Source organism: Vidua chalybeata, chromosome 1 (genome assembly GCF_026979565.1).
Source record: "Vidua chalybeata isolate OUT-0048 chromosome 1, bVidCha1 merged haplotype, whole genome shotgun sequence".
NCBI lineage: Eukaryota > Metazoa > Chordata > Aves > Passeriformes > Viduidae > Vidua > Vidua chalybeata.
The window spans coordinates 147,622,038-147,643,286 of NC_071530.1; the positions used below are offsets into that span (position 1 = coordinate 147,622,038).

General features: G+C 42.0%; 1 protein-coding gene across 3 annotated transcripts in view; it reads right to left on the reverse strand.

Annotated features, from left to right (window-relative positions):
* The window catches only part of FAM135B (family with sequence similarity 135 member B), a 249,498-nt gene that overhangs the window by 181,021 nt on the left and 47,228 nt on the right, over positions 1-21,249 (reverse strand). Inside the window, exon 1 of one of the 3 annotated variants that reach the window (XM_053958020.1) lies at positions 6,378-6,559. The exons of the other annotated variants lie outside the window; for them this stretch is intronic. The gene's annotated coding sequence lies outside the window, so the exon portion shown is untranslated. Of the gene's footprint in view, positions 1-6,377; positions 6,560-21,249 lie in introns of those variants that run through there. 3 annotated transcript variants of the gene reach the window in all.

The window sequence follows — 21,249 nt, forward strand, 5'->3', positions numbered from 1 at the left end:
TCACGTAACCTTCTGGAATTATCATTCATCTCCATTTCATCCATTCATCCATATGGACTTCTTTCAAAAAAGAGTAGCCTTGCTGAAATAATATCGATCTGTCTTGTCCCTCTTCTGCCTCACAATGCCTCTGACTTTGCTGCCTGGCCAAGCAAGGACAAGGAATGTTCAGGTGGTTGTGACATCCCAGGCTAAAACAGCAACTTGACTTTAATCCATCCATGGCAGCCAGCAAAAGCTTTTCAACCAAGAGGGTTCAAGCTCCCATGCATTTCTCAAACAACAAGATCTTCACAGCTTTGTGCATTATCTTTCTTTCTGAAAAGACTTTTGTGCATGGGGATGACTCCTGCTGTTCCTGAGGTCAGTGGCAAACACCTCACAGCTTCCAGTGGTGCAAGGGCTGGGTGGCTGTGGAGCAAAGCACTCTAGAACATCACACAATGAGACTTTATTTCCTCTAACATCTACTGTGACAAACTGCACCCTTGCACAGCTCAGCCTAAACACAGCTGCAAAGGGAGAGGGAAACAGAGAGAAAGCAATGAGGTACGGACAGAAAAGAGGAGTTTTCAGCTGAGACTTTAAACCAAGACAGGCAGGAAAAGAAAATAAATATTGCTGTGTGACTGCAGGGTGTAGAACAGGTTTATTATGCAGGGCAGTGTACTCTGTAAGCACCTGTAAGAAGAGATTCTTGCAGCAGCAGACGCTGCTCAGTCCTAATGAAATCCATCTGCCTTGTCCCACAGAGATCCTCATTCCTGTGACGTGGGATAGTGGGGCCCTAATAGCGCAGAAGAGCTGTGCAGATGTGAGCCAGTACCTGCAGCACTCAGGTGCTCAATCACACAGAGGGAGAGCACTTGCTACAGGTACTGGCAGAGTCCTCTACATAAGCTAAAATATCAGTAAGAACCCAAATTTTTTTTAGAGTACACAAATCCTGAAAAGTGGCACACAAAGAGATGTGATCTCCCAAAAGTGGATGTTGCCCCATTCTGCCCCATCACCTCTGAAACAAATGTGAGACTTTTTTATGCAAATAAAATCAGTGGTTTCATGCAGACACCTCAAAGCTGACACCTACAAGCTAAGGACCTATTTAGCAAGAATATGAGGTTACATCATCTATAGGCATCATCTCCCTGCAATGAGGTCAAGTCAAAGCCACTGAGCAGAACAAGAGGCTATGACTGGAAAGGAGGAGATAATTTAACAGAGATGGAAGTTTTCATACTGAAACACCTCTCTTGTCCAGGATTCAGTGGATGGAAATTCTGGTCCTTTTGCTCTGTTCTTTAAGAAATCATTTTCATACAGCAGGATTGCTTTTCCTACTGACACAATGGTCTTGACAGTATGGGTTGACAAATTGACCAAGATACAAGCAACATTTCACTCAAGCCACATCCTCCAAATAATACTCACGTTCTTTAGAGCCATAAAAAGGTAATGGGACTGTGCTGACCAGCATCAGAAATAAATGCAATGTTAACAATTAAACCAAAATTACACATTAGAAAATGATGCAGAACCAGCTTCCTTCCCAGTCATGCAGATCTGCACAACAATACAATGGGGAGGTTCTTTTGCCCAACTAGCTGGACCAAGAAACAGCCTAGTCCTCCTCTGGCTCCTAAATGGTGGCATCAGAGTCCTAATAGCACAGGTAGTCCCTACCAAGCCAAGTTTCAAAAAGAAAGTTCCACTTGTCATTGTGCTGCATTCTGTGAATCCGCAAAATCCAGTGACCAGAGTCTGAATTGCTATTTACATGCAAATAAGAAAAACACCAATTTACTGTCAAACCATTGCTATGCATTTTCAGTACAAGTCTGTTGTTTAATATCTGCAGTTTCACTTCTAAATTCCAATAGAGTGCATAAGGTCTTAGCTATCCATGACAACACCACATAGCTAAGAACAAATAAAAAGGAATTATGATAATATAACTACTAGATACACATGTTATATTTATATATACACACTAGGTATACTACTACAAAATCAAGAATTTGGTGGGTATATATACCAAGAAAAGGTCAAAGTACTGTTTATGTTGTCTTATTCCCATGATCCTAAGGATGAGAAAACACAACAGGTAGGAAGAGCATATTAGGATATTGCATTTACCTGCAGTGCCTCATGTGCACTAAGAGAAGTAAACTTGTGAGTCCCTCAGTGACCACTGAAAATGATCTTTGTGAAACCACCACATCATCAAACATACCTAGGTCAGAGGTGTTGAGGCTGCAGAAACAAAGAATTCACACCAAGGCATGTCTGAACCCGAGAGAGAAGCAAAAATGCCATGAGATTTCTGGCAGATTAGTAGGAGGATCAGAAAGAGCTTCCCCTCTCCCCTCCAAAGGTATTATCTTTCAATATGGGACAGCACATGGATGTCAGCAGCATCTGAGTGTACAAAATTAAAAAATTCTTCCTTTTACACTTTGTTTGGATGTGCCATCTGCGGCAGTGGAACAGGGAAGAAATAAAACTGCTGAATAACATAGTCCTTAATATTGCAGGCACTAATAATAGGATTAGAGAGAGAATAAAATCATATCCTTTTGGATTTGGAACATTTGGAGGAAGCCAGCTTCTGACTCACTCTCCCAATAAGTTGAGATGAGGCATGTCACAGTGCTGACCTTCTGAAGGAGCATCAGCCCAGCAGCCACAACTGCCCAGGTGGTTTCAGCCCATTGCCTCCTGGAGCAGTGTTAGCAGAGGTTGTGCTACACCACAGGCCCTGGGGTTCTTGCAGCATGTCAGGCACTCCCAGCATGCAAGGGAGGGAACTGGGTACAGGGGAGACCAGAAGAAACACACACAAAGTGAGACACCTGCACTGTTTCTGCCCCTGGACACACTTCTGTCAGAGCTCTGCTGGGGGGAAGGCACAGACACTCAGATTGTCTCACCAGTGGGGGAAGAAGGTTTCAAACCATGAGCAAGGAAAGTGATGTAACCCCAGGGGTTACAGAGCAAAGAGACCCAAAGCTTACACCACCTGAGCCAGTAGACCAGGAAGGAATTAAAATCTTCCTGAGTGCTGATGGGGTGTCTGCTCAGTGGACACAAAGGTTCCCACTGCATCATCATGGGTATCATTAGACCTAAGAGAATTTGCCAAGACCAGTCTGACTCTGCAAGAAGATGAAAACTGGCAAAAAAAAAGGTTATTTCTGTATCAAGTATGGATTGGGTACATTATGTTAAGGGAACCAAACAGACAGAGCAGTGTCCAGTTTCTAATGTAAAGATCCCATTGTCCCCCTCCTCACTGGGAAAACTTTTCTTGGTTGTGTCTGTCTTATAAAACAGTGAACCTAGCTAATCACAACAGAGTGTAAAGGAAGAAAATATAATATTGCAAGATGGAAAATATCAGCGAGTGATAACTGAATAGAATAATAAACAGCAGCGTACACATAGGCTCATAATAAAATGAATAGTATTGCTAAACTAAAGGCAAGGTACAAAATTCCTCTTCAAATCATCTTTTGCTTCAGCTTACTACAGGGCAGGATCTGGAAAAAAGTATCTTCCTTATTAAAAAAAAAACCACAAACAAACAAAACAAAAAACAACAACAAAAAAACCCCCAATAACAACAAAAAAACCCAAACTCTGGCTACAGCATTTCCACAATTCCTGCCTCAACCTGTTGGCAGATGCTGACTTTAGAGCAGCAAACTACTGTATAAGTCTTCTTTTGTTCTGAGCTCTGAGAGCCACAGTGGGTGACTAATGAAAATTAGCAAGCAAGATTTTAAAAGATGCTTAGTTATATCATGAAATATAATTTTTTTTCCCCTGAGAATGGTGCTAGTGAACAATAAGTGAGCATTGAGGGAGCAGCTTTTAACAGCCGTGCACAAAACAAAAGAAAGACCGTGTTCCCATCCATTACTAAACTCATAAAATATAATACAAAAAACCATAAGGCAAAATGAAAAAAATCTCTCCTCAGCTTTCGAGGTTAAGGAATGGAAAGAGCTGCAGGACTGGGGAACACTGATAATTAAATACCAGATATCTGAGGTGGGCAACATCCTTGCTGTTTCCACTGATAACAGCCTCAGCGTCCTGACTTTCCATGAACAGAGGATTTCTATGACCAAGCAGTGCTCATGGAAACATCAAGCTTCCCTGCCTTACCTAGTGTCATTTCTAACAGAAGTTTTCAGCCCTGTAGCAATCAAAAGTCCATGTATGAATTCTGGCTTCTCCATAATCACCTGCCCACCTCTAGCAGCAAAGCAGGACTGTGCAGGAATACTTGCAGAGTGTTAATGTGCAATACCCAGAGCCCTTTGACCTTCAATCATCTGCTTGTGCTGATGGGAGGGCCACAGCTCAGTGCCTCACTGAGCTGCCCCTGGATTATGCACTGTACATCTCTGCAACACATGTAGACAGGATTGTGGCTCTGTTACTGGTGTCTAAGTGTCAGACACATGATCATGTTTACACTCCTTTTACAGGCATTTTGACAGACACTTTTATTCCTTCTCTGTTACTACAAAGTCTCAAGATTTAAATATTCTCTGAATTTGAAGCAAACACCAAATCTTGTGCAGAAATACACCATGTAATGTGGCCAGACTCTTAAGGACTGTAGCCCTACAGTGCTTTATTTTAATTAATGTAAGTATCCAAAATCATTCTCTTCAGTTAAACTTGGTGTCTGTGAGCACTGTCATTACCATAGATCAGAGCCCCCTGAAGAGAAGACCTGTTGTGATGAGGTCAACTTCCTCAAGAAATTATTTTTCAAATCGAAGCACTGATTCCAAATAGCTGTCTATATTTTCTTTTTCTATCCTTTACCTTATCAATTTCCCTTGGGATGGAAAATAATTCCCAGGTAATTTTTACAGCACTTCTGCATAACAACTGGACATGAGGTCCTGCATACCCAAATTCCTTGTTCTGTAGCTTGCAGGAGGAGAATGTTTGTAAACATAGAGAAAAGGTGGGTGCAATTCTGCCCTCTGTTCTATACCTATAAACTTAAATTATATTCCAGCTCTTGCTGATTTTAGGAGGATCTACAGATGTAGCAAAAAATGCAGGACTGGGACCAAAAACCACTCTGATTTTCAAATCAGGTTGAACATGAGAAACAGGTGCTTCTTAATCAATGTACAGGGATATACATATGTATATATAAATATATATACACACAAGTATACGAGTAATTGTGTTGGGTCATACACAGACCATCCCCTTGTTTGAATTAGGGAGAATTTCCAGCTACACAGACAAGGATGATTTGGGGAGGACAAGGGACACCAGAGAGAATGAACAGGGTTTTAGAGAAGGAGATAGAGACAGCAGCAGCGTCAGATCTCTTTCTACTTACTGCTGACAATAACAAACAAACAAAGAAATAAAAATAGTTCTGTGGAAGTAGAAAGAGCTCTCTGCAGTCATTACACAGCAAACACTCACAGCTTAAACACTTGGCTTAAACTTACTTCTTATTGTCCCTCCCTTCGTGCTCCTCAGACATACGCACTCATCCACATCTATTTGCCTGCACAAGGACACTCCACAGCTTTGTATTTCTTCTGTTTATAAAATGACAAGGACTGTCCTCATGTGCTTTTGGATCAGAACTATTCTTCCTACCTTTTGAAATGTACCCACTGCATGCTTTCTCACAACAGATGAAGTGAGCATCTTTTACTGTGTGGCCATCAGACATACATCTTTAAGATAATTTTATTTTTATTTATTTCTTAGGAGGTGTAAAGGTTTAAGAGCAGTATTTTTGAAATTCTATACATGCATATATTCTCAGGTATGACTTCATTGATACTGCAATAATTTAGTCTGGTTTTAAAGCACTTAAGGTGAATCTGACAGTTGTGGACTACAGTGAGGTTTCTAGTTTTGTCTATTCATATACCTCTCTGCTTTACAGCTCTCTGCTGAATATGATGAGAGAGATTTATTTGTAGAGTGGGTAGAGACAGAAGTCCGTTGTCGCATAATTTTTTTTCTTTAAGGGTTATTAATTACCACATCAACCTTTGCTCCGCTGCTGCTGCTCACTTTTATTTTAGAAGCGCAGCCGTTCCCACTCTGCTCACATTGGGCCCCCCCACCATCCCCTTTTCCAACAACCTTTTAGAACATTATTTATTATTCCTTATGTATCTGGGTGCAGGAGAGAGAGAGGGACAGTATGGCAGAGATGGGGAACATGAGCTGGAAAACACGCTTGCCTGGAATTGTCATCACACTGCCGTTGGAAGGAGCAAGCCGGAAAACTCGCAGCCAACACTCGCACGCAAACACACGCCAGGCACACAGCACATCGATCCCGGGGAGTTTGTGAGCAGCCCCACAGCTCTTACCTGGGTTGTCTGGGATCCCTCTGCAGTGCAGCTCCCTCAGCTCCCTGTGCCCTATTCCCCCCGGGAGCAGCAGGGCCGGGGCTGTGACCGGGTGCCGGTGCGGGTAGGGGTTGGCAGCAGCTGGCTGCAGCCTCGGCTGCCGGGCTCTGGCTCCTGCCAGGGCTGCTGCTGCTGCTGCTGCTCCTGATGATGCCGAGGAGGAGGAGAGCCGAGTGAGGAGGAGGAGGATGCTGGCGGTGATGCTGTTGCCATGGTTACCCAACTCGGCGGCGGCACCGCTCAGAGCAACAGCTGCCCCAGCACCCAGATCTGCTCGAACCCATGGCTGCCAAGCAGCCCTCGATGTACAAACACAGGGACATCACCCCCGAGCCCCTCTCCATAGGGAAAGAGGCAGCCAGGAGGATGGAGGTCACTCCTTGGCACGGTTTTGGGGCTCTGGGAAAACAGATGGAGTGATGCATCCAAAATGTTTGCATTCTGCACTTGTCGGCAGAGAGCTTGCTTCCCTGCAAAGGTCAAACACCAGCTTCCAGGAGGGAGAAGTTTCTTTTTTTAGGGAGGTTCTTGCATTTTTATAAAGAACTGAATAAAACAGCAAAGCTGGGGAAGGGAACGACTTTCAAAGTTGCTGCCGTAATGCAATTTTAAACTTTTTAGTTTTTAAACTAAAGGCCAACCCTTTGCCTTTAAATTGTGACTTAAAAATTACTGTCTTATCATGAAAAGGTTTCTTTGCATAGGGAAATAGCCCGAGAAGTGAGTTCCTTGTGTGAGAGAGAACTGCCTCTAACCACTAAAAAAAGAGAAAAAAACCTTCCAGAAAGGAACCCACTTACACAGCACAGGACACTAATTCTTTCATGCATGAAGCAAACAAGCTGAACTTTGCCTTTGTCTAATGATCTGAAAATAAGAAAGGAAAAAGACCTCAGGTGAATGGACTGCCACAGGATCAAAATACAGAGTATTACCTGAGAGAGACATGTGAAATCAAGGCATTCAGCTGCCATTTATCTATCAAAGAGGCATGTTGTGAGGCTCTCATTTTGCACTGGAACATCACAAGACACAACAAGGTCACAACAATCAAATGTCACTTCCATCCTAAAATGTCAGTGCAAAGCTACGTAATGCTCATAAGCCATGACAGTTCTTTCAGGAGCTGGTACTGTTTGCAGGACATTGTGAAACCCTGTCTAGAAAATACTGGAAAAAAAAAAGAAAAATCACTGGTGAAAACTTTCTAAAGGGATTTGCTTCCTGCTGCCAGATCTCTGCTTGCAACCTGAATGCTGCAGGCGATATGAATCTATGAGCTCGAGGCACCAAGAAAATGAACTGGATGGTATTTCCTATTAAAGTATCAAACCTGGATAAACAGTTATAGAAGACAGGAACCTACCAAAAAAGATGGACAGAGATTTTTTTACAAGAGCAGGTAGTGACAGACAAGGAGGAAAGGCATCAAACTGAAGAGAGTAGGTTTGGGTTAGATATTAGGGAAAAGTTCTTTGCTGTGAAGGTGGTGAGGCCCTGGAACAGGTTGCCCAGAGAAGCTGTGGATGCACGAGCCCCAGAAGAGTTCAAGGCCAGGCTGAATGGAGCTTGGAACAACCTGGGACAGTGGAAGGTGTTCCTGTCCCTAGCAGGGAGCTGGAATTAAATGTTCTTTAAGGTCCCTTCAAGCTCAAGCAATTCTATGATTCAATGGTGTGCTGTTGGCAGCGTTTCTCAAGATATTCTAGAAGACAGTGTCTCCACACCGTGTTCATTTGCAGAGTCATAATCTGGTTCATATAAAATAATTTTCTATATATCTCATGACTGTGGGAGAAACTGGAACTACCTGACTGAGGAGGAAAAAGTGCCAGCCAGCCTACACTGTCAGACCTCCTTGGAGTAACTTCTGATTTCACAGCCTCCAAGTATCTTATAAACCATATCCCTGAAGATTTTTAAATTAATCTTCTTTTAGGCAACAATTTTGATGTCTGCTCAGAAATATATTGAATAGCTTACTCAAAGGGACTTTCTAGCACTCTAAAAATAAATAAGAAATATGTTATCTATTTTAATCTTTAAAAATGTAATGAATGCAAAATTAGATAAGACCCTGAAACCCTTCTCAAGAGCTAAAAAATATTTGTTGCATATGTGGCCCAGGAGATTCCCTGCTGTAATTTTGAATGCAGGGCAAGAAGATCTCATTACAGTAATGATGGTGAGCACATCTAAATCACCCATTCCATGATTAACCAGCTGACAGCAAAACCCATGGTTATTCTGAATAGATCACTGAGACCACAGACAGATCTTATTTCTGCTAAATCAGGATGTGTACTGCAAAATGTACCTGCTGAGGTGTGTGCAACCAGTTTGCAAGATTGTATTTTCCAAGTTTGCTTATTGGGGCTTTTTTTTGGGAAGCTGCATCTCTGATTTCAAGAAGACAAATGAGAATAGCAGGAGAGAGTCGTTCTCTATCTTCAGGTTCTTTGGCTCAGCGTGGCTATGTTATACCACTGAGGAATTGCCCACCTTAATTCTCTTGCTAGTTCTAATCTGCAACACTGAGGAAAAATCCACCTCAAACGATATGCAGAGTCCACTAAAACAAATGGCTTTGCTACCTCTCTGCCCTGCAGAGTGGGCATCTTCACCTGTCCCACGTGAGGACAAAGGTCTAACAAAGCACAGGGGAAAAAAAATAAGAAAAAAAGAAAGGTAAAATAGTTTTTCATTTTCCCTCAGTCATTCAAGAAGGTCCTGCATGGTGGGACTGATGACTTGCATTGTTCACTGGGGAGAAAAGTGGTGTTACAGTGTGTAAAGCAGGCTGATTTCATAAGTAGCTATGATTCAATAAAGGACGGACACGTCACAGATGTATTTAACAGAGTTGAGAGGAAAGACTGTGTTTTTAAGCACAGCATTAATTTTTAAAGATAGAACCTATGTCTTGCAGACCTGCTAAGGAATTACAGACTCCTCTGGGCATCTCAGATAGTACTAGGCACCTATGTTTAGTCATGTCTGTTATTAATTTTTTGCTTTAAATACTAAAGACAGGCAAATCAACTCAGCCTAACACAGATTTCTAAAGCAAATCAGATGCATTCTCCCTTATGCCTCATTTTCTCTCCCTGTAGCTAGGAAAACACAAGGGATCACTTTATCTACAACATCCTGAGGCAAAGGTAAATCCCATCCCTAACTCCAGTTCAGAACCATCCCACCAAACCAGCCATCTGAGCCCTGATGCCGTTCAACAAAGTTTTAAATCCAAACATATCTTGTGGAAATGTCTCTTAAATGCCATCTTAGCCCCACAGCAGACTGAGGTTTCAGCAATGAGGATGCCTCAGTGCCTGTTTAGCTGCTGAATGTTCCCAGACTAGCTGCAGTCCCTATGGCACAGACATCCTTGGACATGCTTAGTGTCCTATAGCCCGACATAGGCAGAAAAATTTATATTCTGGATTCTTTGTGTGGAGCCTTTGGGTTATTTAATAACAGCCTGAAACAGACATTCCCATTAGGCAGCAGGATAACTAATAGATGTTCACTGGAGCATCCAGTCCATGCTGCAGGGCACACAATTGGGTTGGTAAACATTTCTACAGGTTGCACTCTCCACTTCAGTCTGTTACTCTAGACTATCAATGCTGGAGTGTAATAGCAATTGTACAAATACTAAGAGCAGGGTTAAATTAAAAAGTACTTAAAATAATTGAAATAAGCTTAGAACTACAAGCTTCTTACTGCCTATTTATGCCTGATCAATTTGGTGACCTTCTATGACAGGGCTGCAGTGTTGGTGGATGGGCCAGAGCGACTGACATCACCCACCTGGACTTCTGCAGAGTATTTGACACTGTCCCACATGGCATCCTTGTCTCCATATTGCAGATACATGGATTTGATGGATGGACCACTTGGTAGATAAAGAACTGGCTGGATGATGCACACAAAGGGTTGTGGCCAACAGCAAATTTTCCACATGGAAACCAACGATGGGTGGAGTCCCTCAGGGGTCAGTACTGGGGCTGATGCTGTTCAACAGCTTGATCAGTGACATGGACGGTGGGATGGAGGCATCTTCAGCAAATTCACTCACCACACCAAGCTCTGTGGTGCAGCCACAGGCTGGAGGGAAGGGAGAGATCCAGAGGGACCTGGACAGGCTGGAGAGGTAGGACTGTGCAAACCTCATGAAGTTCAACAAAGCAAAATAAAAGGTCCTGCACCTGGGTTATGGCAATCCCAGACACACTGACAGGCTTGGTGGAGAAGTGATTCAGAGCATCCCTGAGGAGAAGAACTCAGGGGTGATGGCTGATGAAAAATCAACAGAATTCTGAGCAGCATCCAAAGGACTGTGGACATCAGGTCAAAGGAGGTGATTCTTCCCCTCTACAATGCTCCTGTGAGATCCCACCTGGAGTGCTGAGTATAGTTCTTGTGTTCCCAACATAAGAAGGACATGGAACAGTTGGAGCAAATCCAGAGGAGGCCACAAAGTTCACAAGAGGACTGGAGCATCTCTCCTATGAAGACAGGCTAAGAAAGTTGGGGCTGTTCAGCCTGAAGAAGAGAAGGTTGTGTGGAGAATCCAAAGCAATCTTCCACTACATGAAGAGGGCCTACAAGGAGAGGAACTCTTTGTCAGGAGCTGTAGTGACAGGACGATGAGTAATGGGTATAAAGAGAGCAAATCGAGGTTAGATATTAGGAAGAAATTCTTTGCTGTGAGGGTGGTGAGACACTGGACCAGGTTGCTCAGGGAGGTTGTGGATGCCCCAACCCTGTCAACATACAAAGCCAGGTGGGATAAGGCCTTGGAGCAACCTGGCCTAGTGAGAGGTGTCCCTGGCATGGCAGGGGTACTGGGACCAGGTGATCCTTAAGATCCTTTCCAACCCATTAACACTCTATGATTCTGTGACTCCTCTGACACCCCAATATCAGCACATAAAACCTTACGTGATGAGGCACAAGCTTATAATTTACACACACACACTGAGCAAGAAAGTGAGTGTGTCTCATGTCAAGGAAAGAACACAACCCTCAGCTTCCACCTGGAACACACAAGTGGTTGTGGGCAGAGATCTCATCCTGGCTGTAACAGCTTTCCTCGAGCTCTGGGACACAGCTTGTGCAGGAAACCTCTGTGAAAGCTCCTCGTGGGTGTGTAAGAGGTCACACCATGGCTGGGGAGAAGAAGGAAGGACTATAAATGCGTGCTCCAGAATAGCAGCAGGAAACACAGCAGCTCTGTAGGTAATGGACAAAGTTAAACTTCTCTTTTAGTGAACTGAAGAGCTGAATCTACCTTTTGATTGCAACACAGTTTCCAGGGGCTATTTCTCTCTACTTCATAATTTCAGGAAAGGGTAAGATCCGAAGGGAATGTCTGACACAGAAAAACAAACAGAACTCTCAGTCTTGGGGCTTTGATTACTTCTGTATTCTCTATGTGCTCTAGGAGCATTCAGATGGCAAGACTCTAAGGAAGCAAATGCACCATATTGTTATAGCAGGATTTGAAACACCCTCTAATGTGAATTACACAGTCTCACATAATCCACTTTCATGCTATGCAACAGAGAAGCAGTTAAGCAAAAGAAGGAGAAAAACAGGAGAGGGGATCAAAATGATGCTTTTCACACAGCTATTTGAGAAAAATATAACCACAAGTTTCAACTAAAATATATCAGTATTTATTTTGATGCAGCTAGTGACAGTCAGATCTCCATCACCCATGCCCCGTCATTTGAAGCATTCAAAGTCAGATTGAAGGGGCTTCGGGCAACTTGATCCAGTGAAAGTTATTGCTTTCCATGGCAAGAAGTTTGGAACTAGATGATCTCCAAAACATTTTATGTTTCTAATAAATACAACAGATTCTTAGGGAGTTCCACAGTATAAAGGTGTTTTTAAAATAATGTAGGGTTATTTTTAACAATGCAGCATTTAAAATCATGTGGTATTTTCATGTCTCATACTGAAGAATTAAAAGTAAAGTCTACAGTACTAGAAAAAGTATGGTTTATCATTTTAATAAGTATGTATTTCACACAAAACCCACACAGTATAGTATAAAAAAAAGGTTAATAAAGATTTGGCTTGTTTTAATAGTTGCATCCAAGAAAAGTTTATACCTCTACTTGCAAGTCTTTGGACTTATCCTGTCCTCAAGCCACAGAGTCCTTATTCAGCTGCCATCCATTCAATATTTTGTTCATTATTCCACTCAGTTTTAGTCCAGCATTTTGTCACAGAGAGCCTGCCAGGTAAACAGCCTTGCTTTAAGTATCAGAAATCTACTTTTACCCACCAGTGTTTCCCTTACCTGGAAGGCAATGGGAAACAGTTAGGTTACAGTCCCAGGTTACAGTCCTTTCATTCAGGACTCTGGAAGATTGCATACTGGATAGAAAGCAGAGAGTAAACAAGCACACTTCAAATGTTTAACAGGATACAAACATCTGATAGGACTTGAAGGAACTACTGCAGTATTAGAAGTTCAAGAAAGCAACAACAAGAAGAACAACAAAAACCAAAAAACTCAAATAAAAGAAAGATTTTGTGAATAACACAGCATAGGCCCAAAACATCATTTTGCAGGCAGCCTTAGGACATGCAGAACACGGCTCTCTACTGCAGTACCTCATAGAATCGCAATCAATATTTTTTTAAATGCTCCTATTGAAAAAGGGCTGTCACTGCCATCTATTCTGTGCATGGAAAATAAGTCCTGGACTTTTTCAGAGGCACCCACACAAGCAGCTTAGATTTTCTGGAGGTCAGTGCTGAACTCCCTGAACATTGGAACAGGTTGTCCAGAGGGTTGTGGAGTCTCCATCACTGGAAATATTTAAAATTTCATTGAATATTTTCCTCTGTATCTCTAGCTGATGTATATATTTCTTCTCTGTCTCTAGCTCTGTAACCTCTAGCTGATCCTGCTTTGGGCAGGGCCAGGCATGATGTGACCTCAAGAAATGATTTCTGACATCAGCCATGTATGAAATCATGAACAAGTCCCAAATCCCACTGCTCCCAGCATGCATTCCAGAGATTCCTGATCTCTGCCCCCTTGTTCAACAACTCCTAACCTCTTCCTTGGTTTTATACACAACCTCCTTTTTCTTCCACACACAAACATATTGCCATAGACCTATACTCACACCTTACACTCCTCCATCCCTGTCACCCTACAGTATCCTAAACATAAATCACTTGGTTTCTTCCTAGGCCCCTTGTGACTTCCTACATTTTCCTCTGCCAATTTTGTGCAGTAAATCATAAGGGCAACTTCCTCCCCCATTTAGCTGGGGCACAGTGCAAGCTTTCCTCTCACCTTGAGTGGTGCATCTCCCACCTTATGTCCCACCTTAGATCTGGCCTAATCTACATTATCACAGAAAAAGGAAGGAAAGTTGCAGAGAATTATGTTTTGACACAGACTGGAAAACATCCAGTGCATTCAACATATCAGAGGAACTTAGCTGTTTATATCTAGCTGCTGCTGAGCACCCAAAAACTGTGTTTATTCAAAGGTTTATGGGCTGTCTTATTATAGAAGTTCTGAGAGATGGACACAATAGAAAGACAATTTCTTTTCTCTTTGGAATATCTGCTCCTAAGCACATAAGTACAGTCTTCCAGAGAAGAGCAGATGACCCATTTCTAATGTAGTCAAAACTGATTATTTCTCCTAGATTCCTCTATAGAAATATCTAAACTATTTTGGCTACAGTTTTCACAAATTAATTCAGTCCAAGGAAGATGTCCCTGCATAAAATATTTCAGCCCAAGCAATTAAGATACAGCAAAATGATAAGCAATAAAAGCTAGAGTGTTACTATAAGAAATGCTGGACAACCTTAACAACACTCACTGGTATCACTCCCACCTAAAATACATATTAATTCACTAAACAGCCAGATGGGCTTGTTTGTTTAAGACTCTTCCCTAGAGGTTTTCAGATTATTTTTTTTTATATATGTCTTTTATAATGCAAAATACCAGCTGGCAGGCAGTACTAGTAGTACCTAACTACTAACTGTAATTTTCATATAAAGATTATTTTAAAATATCTGAACGAAATATTATTTTAAAATATCAGAACCAAACACTTGTCTAGCATTGCTTACAATAAGCACAATGTTTCAGCCTTGCAAGGAGAAACATCCATCCTCATTTGTGTCTAGGTAAACCATGGTGCAGAAAAGCTAAATATGCTTGAGGAAGGGTATATTATAGGTGGGAAAAGGACAGGGGAGCAGGTTTCTGACTCCAAAATACTCTTGAATGAAATAAATTATTCAGCCATGGGATGGCAATTTGTTGGCAGAACTTTGCGCAGTGAGGGAGGTTTCATGGTTGAGATTTGAACACCTATTTAAAGCTGCTCTAAGTGCTGACCTATAACTTCCAACCACTGATTTTCCTTCTAGGTCAATGACACCCCAAAACCCATTTAAATGGGAAAGACAGAAACTGCTAGAGACATTTTGTCTTCCCTGGTTCAAGGTTGAAGTGCAATGATATGAAGGAATAAGATGAGGGGAAAGTCAAGCTTTTAACAGTATTTTAAAGTCTGGGAAAAGCAAATTAAGAATTCATTATCCAGATTGATGAGTCTCACCTTTTACCGCAGCTCTATAGACTTCATTACAACAAAACCAGAATAGGATATTTTTCAGCATTCCCACCATCCTAGGTAATGATAGTGGTTGCTAGTGGACACTTCCTTACCTCACATTCATATTTGCTTTTAGCAAACAGGTCATTCATGAGAAGGAAGGAGCTTAGTAAAGAAACTTTTGAGATATGTCTACATTGCTTTGGAAAGAACTTCAGTCTTACTGACCTCTGAAATCCTATAGATTGTGGCTACACAGGACCAGTTCTCACCCGTCTTCTGGGTGGCTAGAAAAGGTAATCAGAAGAAATTAATGAACCTGTTTTGTAGAGTTTATGACAAAAACCCTTTTCTCTTCGAATGACAGGCAAACAATGTTTATGAAATACACGTGTTGTAACTTTAAAATCTGTGGTAAGTATAATCAACTGAACATTAAGGATTTTCATAAAGGGGACTATGCCAGTTATGTTCTTGGGTTTATGGTAGTTCAAAGAAAGGTGAAAGATACTACACTGGATAAAAAACCAAGGAACTCTGTCTTAGCACCTGTGTAGACATCTGCTGTTCTTCTTAAAGTATATTATTTATTGAAGAGACAGTGAGAACTACTACACATCTAAAGAGATGAACCACAGGTGCAGAGAGCAACTGCAGGACTTCGGAGGTTTGCCATAGAATAAGATTTATCTTGAAGTTCATAGGTAAATAATTAAAAAACATTTCCTCCTCTTAATGCCTCTATTAAGCATATGACAACAGAAGTCAGTGATAACACAAGCTACCAAATGATTTCTCTCAGTGGGGAGAACAAAGACTGAGTAGATGTGGAGTTGGAGATGATCTGGGAGGATGATAATGGACTCACTGCATGTCCCAGCCATGTAGGCATGTCTGTAACACAGACCAAACTGCAAGGATATTGACAGATATACTGGCAGGATATTGACAGATATAAATGAAAGATAGAAGGATTTGGGTGTTTGTGTTCAGTAGCTTCTCAGCTGGAGGCTTGACAGGAACAGAGAGGTGTTTGATTTCCCAGTGAACTGAACCCAACCAGCAAAACTCACCTTCAGCGTTCAGTCAAAGAAGAATATCCTTCTCATACTCTTACCAAAAATGTTAAGAAAAGATATTATCCATCTCCAAAGGGAATAAAAAGAAAACTTTTTGTTGAGGATTTTGCCTGTAGGTTGCCCCTGTTATTCTTGAGGAACAGCTGCAGAGCACCTTATACAATTGAGCATGGTCAGAGTCCAGGGAATGACTGCAAAGGCTGGCTGTACATGTGACAGAAAGAAGGACATTTTCCTTTTCCTTCTGAACTTTCTAGATCTGGGAGAAGGCAGGGGAAACATCTTTTTATTTCCCCTCTCCCATTCCAGCCTAGCAGAAAAAACTCCCACACCCACAGGCAGCAACCAAGCCTTGAACAGAGCCAAAACCCTGGGCACAGCTCCATCACCAGAGTGTGTTTTATGGTCTTTCCTGCCACCTAAGTGCTAAAGAAAACTCCACGTGCACACACCACAGCCTACACAGACCGTGCAGATGGGAGCATGAGGCACTACCCACAGCAACATCATCTCAAAGCATCCATAATATTGTTATCTATAAATCCAGCAACCAGTGAGAACTGCAAAACATGGCTCTTACTGCTGCGCCCTTAGAATCCCTGATTCAGTGCAGGGGATTGGGAAGGAAGAAACACTGGGGCTGATGGGCTGCAGAAAAGGCTCAGGGATTCTTGCTGGACTGTGAGAGGGATACGAGACTTGGCAGCAAAGACAATGGGCCTCCAGGGCTGTACCAACAGGACTACAGCCTGTAGGTAAAGGGAAGAGATTATCCTTCCCTGCCTCAGTGCTCTTGAGAGCACACCTAAACACTGAACACACCTAAATACTGAACCCCAGTAAAAGGAGAATCTGGATAAAGGAGAGCATAGAGGACCACTGAGAAGAAGGGATCTGAAGCATTTTCCAAGTAAGGAGAGTACCAGTTTCTTCAGCCTGGATAAGGCACTGCTTTGGATGGACTGTTACAGATCATCCAGAAGTTATAAAAAGGTTCTTTATGGTGGTGCATGGCAGGAGGACCAGAAACCGGCACAAACTTAAATGAAAGAGATGCAAACAATTTTCCCCTGGGGACAGTCAAGCAGTGGAACATGATGTCCAGAGCGGTTGTGTGGTGCCCATCCTTGGAAATTTTCAAGACTGGACTGAATAAAGCTCTGAGCAATCATAGCTGGCCCCACAGCTGACTCTGCTTGGAGCAGGGAACTGAGCTAAAGACCCTCTGTATTTTACTATGATGCCTGTGACTTGTCTCACTACAGAAGTCACTTTCCCAGGTTTCCAAATCTTCCCTTAGTAACCTGCCTTGCACTCAGTCTGTGAAATGAAAAGCAGAAATTGTATGTTTGTGTACTTCTCAGTGACGACATTCTGGCTAACAGATTGGCACAGCAGGAACATGTCAGGCCAATAAAAAGGAAAAGGAAAAGAGGCTAAAGATAATAATGGAATTTATCAGAGCATTACATCACATCACATTATTTTTATTATCCTTTCTTCTCCAGTCACAAACACAGCAATAGCATTGACTTCATTACCCAGCTCTGAAATTAAATGGGGCAAGAGAGAGGCTCAATCTCTTCAACACAAAGGGAAAAGTAAACATTTCTCTCTGCCTTGAAAGCCTGCATGACCCAGTTCCCTGCCAACACCCAGATATGAGAGATATGAGAGAGAAAGGAGATACAGAGGTGAAAAGCAGCAGAAGTTCTTCTCACAGCCTCTCTGTTGAGAAGAGATGAACCCTTATCTATTGTTTTGTCCAACTCCCACCACAGAGCACACCCTTGTTTGCCCTTCTTGCATGGGACAAAGGATGGTAACAGCCCCTCTATGTTAATTAGGTTTTAGCATCATCCCCTGCAGTCTACAGAAACAACCCAAACCAGCACGTGGTGTTTGGATTTTAACAGGATCCTTACATTTGAGTGGCCACAGCACAGACCCACAGCAAGCACTTCCTCCTCACAGAAATCACAACCACCTGCGTGCTGCATGTCACTGGGCACATGGTGGGGAAAACCTTGAGAGATCATTCCAACCCTGACTGTCTTGTTGGGAACAACAGGGGCTCCCCCAGGATCCCAGTCCTCAGAAGGCAGCTGTACCTTTCCCTTCCAGGCAAAAGCAGGTTCATTCATTAATGTGGCCAGGTATCACCACCTGCATTTTTGTTTGAAATGGAGAAAAAAGTGAAACAGTTTTGTTTAGCTCTGCTCTGTCACCAAGCACCATCATTACCCATTTCAGGGTGAACTTTAGTAAATGCTCTGCTGAGGCATAGCTGTGACACAAGGAACAAACAGAGTAACGATGGGTGCAGAATAATGATCTGTCACCCACAAGAAGCTGGAAGTGACTCTGCTCAGGCAGGGATTGAAAAGGGAAACTTTGTCAATACGGGCCCTAAACAGCAGGACTGAGTGATGTGGTCAGCCCTGCTGCAGGATCTTCACTGCAGCCCTGGGGAAAATAAAACCTGGCAGGGAATTCAGTCTTAGAAGAGCTCTCTCTCTCCTGTAGACACCTGAGGGGTCTCCAAAATGCCATTCAGAGGACACCCATTTGAGTTAATCTCCAGCCTCCCTTCTGCAGTAGCTATGAAAAATATCAGAACTGAGCTAAGAATCATTTTGAGCTACTTCATCATAGGGAGACTGAATTCTGCCCTGGAGGCCTCCCAGTTTCCAGGGGATTTTCCTGGAGACCAAAGCCAGTGTTCACCCCAGACAGTGACCTCTCTGCCTGTCCAGTGACCCTGGCTGGGCAGGCTGCAGGCAAGGGGAGATCGAGGCACTGTCAGCTCTAAAGGGTCTCCTCTGGGACAGAGGGAGCAACATTGGACATCCCAGCTTCCAGGAGGTGCTGAGTCAATTAAATATTAAATATTATTTAAGTGCCAGAGTGGGAAACTCAGCTGAACACCTTGCTCCAAAACCAATACAGAAGTCCAGGTTTCCTCACTCCATATGTTTTAATGACCTAGAATTGCACATTATTAGATACTTATATATACATTACACATACATCCACAAATACACTTTCTTTAAATGTACTGAATTTATACAAATGCACACAGACATTAAATATGTGAGTATACTTGCACACATTATGAATTAGACCATAATCACATATTGACAAGATATTTATGTGTGTGTGTGTGCTTTTGCAAGTATAACTTTAGGTATTACAGAATTAATCCAATTACACATAGGTTTAGTGTGCACTTAACATAAATAATGTCTGATCCAGGTTCCTAGAATAAGTTAATAATTTTTTATGTAAAACCTCTTTTTCTCCTGAATTTGAAACTTAATTATTTTGAGAAGATGACTAATACAATGCTAGCTCTAAAGATCAAGCTCAGTTAAAAAAAAAAAATGTTTTCTAAAATATTTTTGTATTTGTATTTATCAAGCTCTAAATTATCATAAATTAACATTTTCAACTACCGCAGAGCATTCCAATGAAGGTTCAACAAATCTGTTCCAATCACAAGGAAAACGATCTCTGATTATATCAATCTTTCCAGTTTCACAGACTTGCACAGACTTTCTCAGTTTCTAAAAACAACAAAAAAATTTGAGATGAGATTGGAGATGAGATTGATTATTTATTTGTCCTCCTGTTTCTTTAATATGACAAATAAATTAAACAAACTGAATAATTTGAACTTATATGGTGAAGGACAATAGAAAGTTTTTTTCCACAAACTCAACCACTTTGCCTTTTTTTTAAATTCACTTCCCATGCTCAAAAAACTCCTTGGACATGAGCACACAGCAAGGGAAAAGGAGTCCTGAACACTAGAGGGCACATAAGAAACAAACCATCAAGTTTATCCCTCATCATTCAGTCCCTGAAATAATTTTTTTTTTTAGTAATTTTTACCCTTTCTTTCTCATTCTACAAGCAACCTGTGATTATTTTCACTTTAAATATCTCTGCCCATATTCATAATTGCATAGCATTTTATTTTCTCCTTAATATTTCTTGAGAAGCAAAAAGGAAACTTCATGAAAAGAAAAATCACATTGAGACTTCAAGATTGAAGAACTGTTACTGCAATCAGTGGGAAATAACCCATGCCAATAATATATTCACTAATAGAGAGTGATCTCTAGAGCAAACCAAACTGGCACATACTCTGGTGGTACAGCCATATCTGAGTTACAGTGACCAGCATCCAGGGCTACATGTTTGCACATTAAAAATGAGATTCACTTGCTTGGCTCTCATTTCTTTGCACTTTTCCTCACTGCAGTCTTGTCCTTTGTTTCTTCCACCCCTGTAAACACTCTGTGAAATTACATGTCCCCTCTCCCATAACCCCACACAGTGAGTTTCCTGCATTCAGGTGAAAAAGATGAGATTTCTATCACTTCCAGCCATTGGTAGCCTCTGGTGGAGAGGCAGAGCTCACACAGCAGAAGTGACATGCACATTTACAAACATAAGAGGGGTTATCACAGAATCATAAAATAATAGAACAGCTTGGATTGGAAGGGACCTTAAAGATCATCTAGTTTCAAACCCCCTGCCATGGGCAGGGACACCTGCCACTATCCCAGATTGCTCAAAGTTCCATCCAGCCTTACCTTGAACACTTCCATGCATGGGGCATTCACACCTTCTCCAGGTAATCTGTGCCAGGGCCTCAATATCCTCACAGCAAAGAATTTCTTCCTAATGGTTAATCTAAATCTCTCCTCTTTTACCTTAAAAATGTTCCCCCTTGTCCCATCACTATCTGCTTGTGTAAAAAAATTTTTATTTGTTTATTTTATAAGCCACCATCCCTCTGATCATCACTCCTCATGCTGCAGGAACAGCCAGTCTCTAAACATTTGGGACAATTCACCTCCCCATCTCGGGACTGCTCTAGGGAATGCTTTTTAAAAAAGTCCCTCATAGCCTCACATAAACCTCTGAATCACACCTGGGATGAAGCAATCCTGCTTAACTCCTTTGCACATCCTTAGCATGTCTCTTCTCACCACCAGGAGCCTGGCAGACTGCTGTAATTCAGAGGGATGCTTCAGAACTATTTACAAACACACCTCCTTGTGCAGCACTGCTCTTTCAGCACAAATGCAAATACAGCCTCTGCAGTACCTCACACACACATTTACTGCTA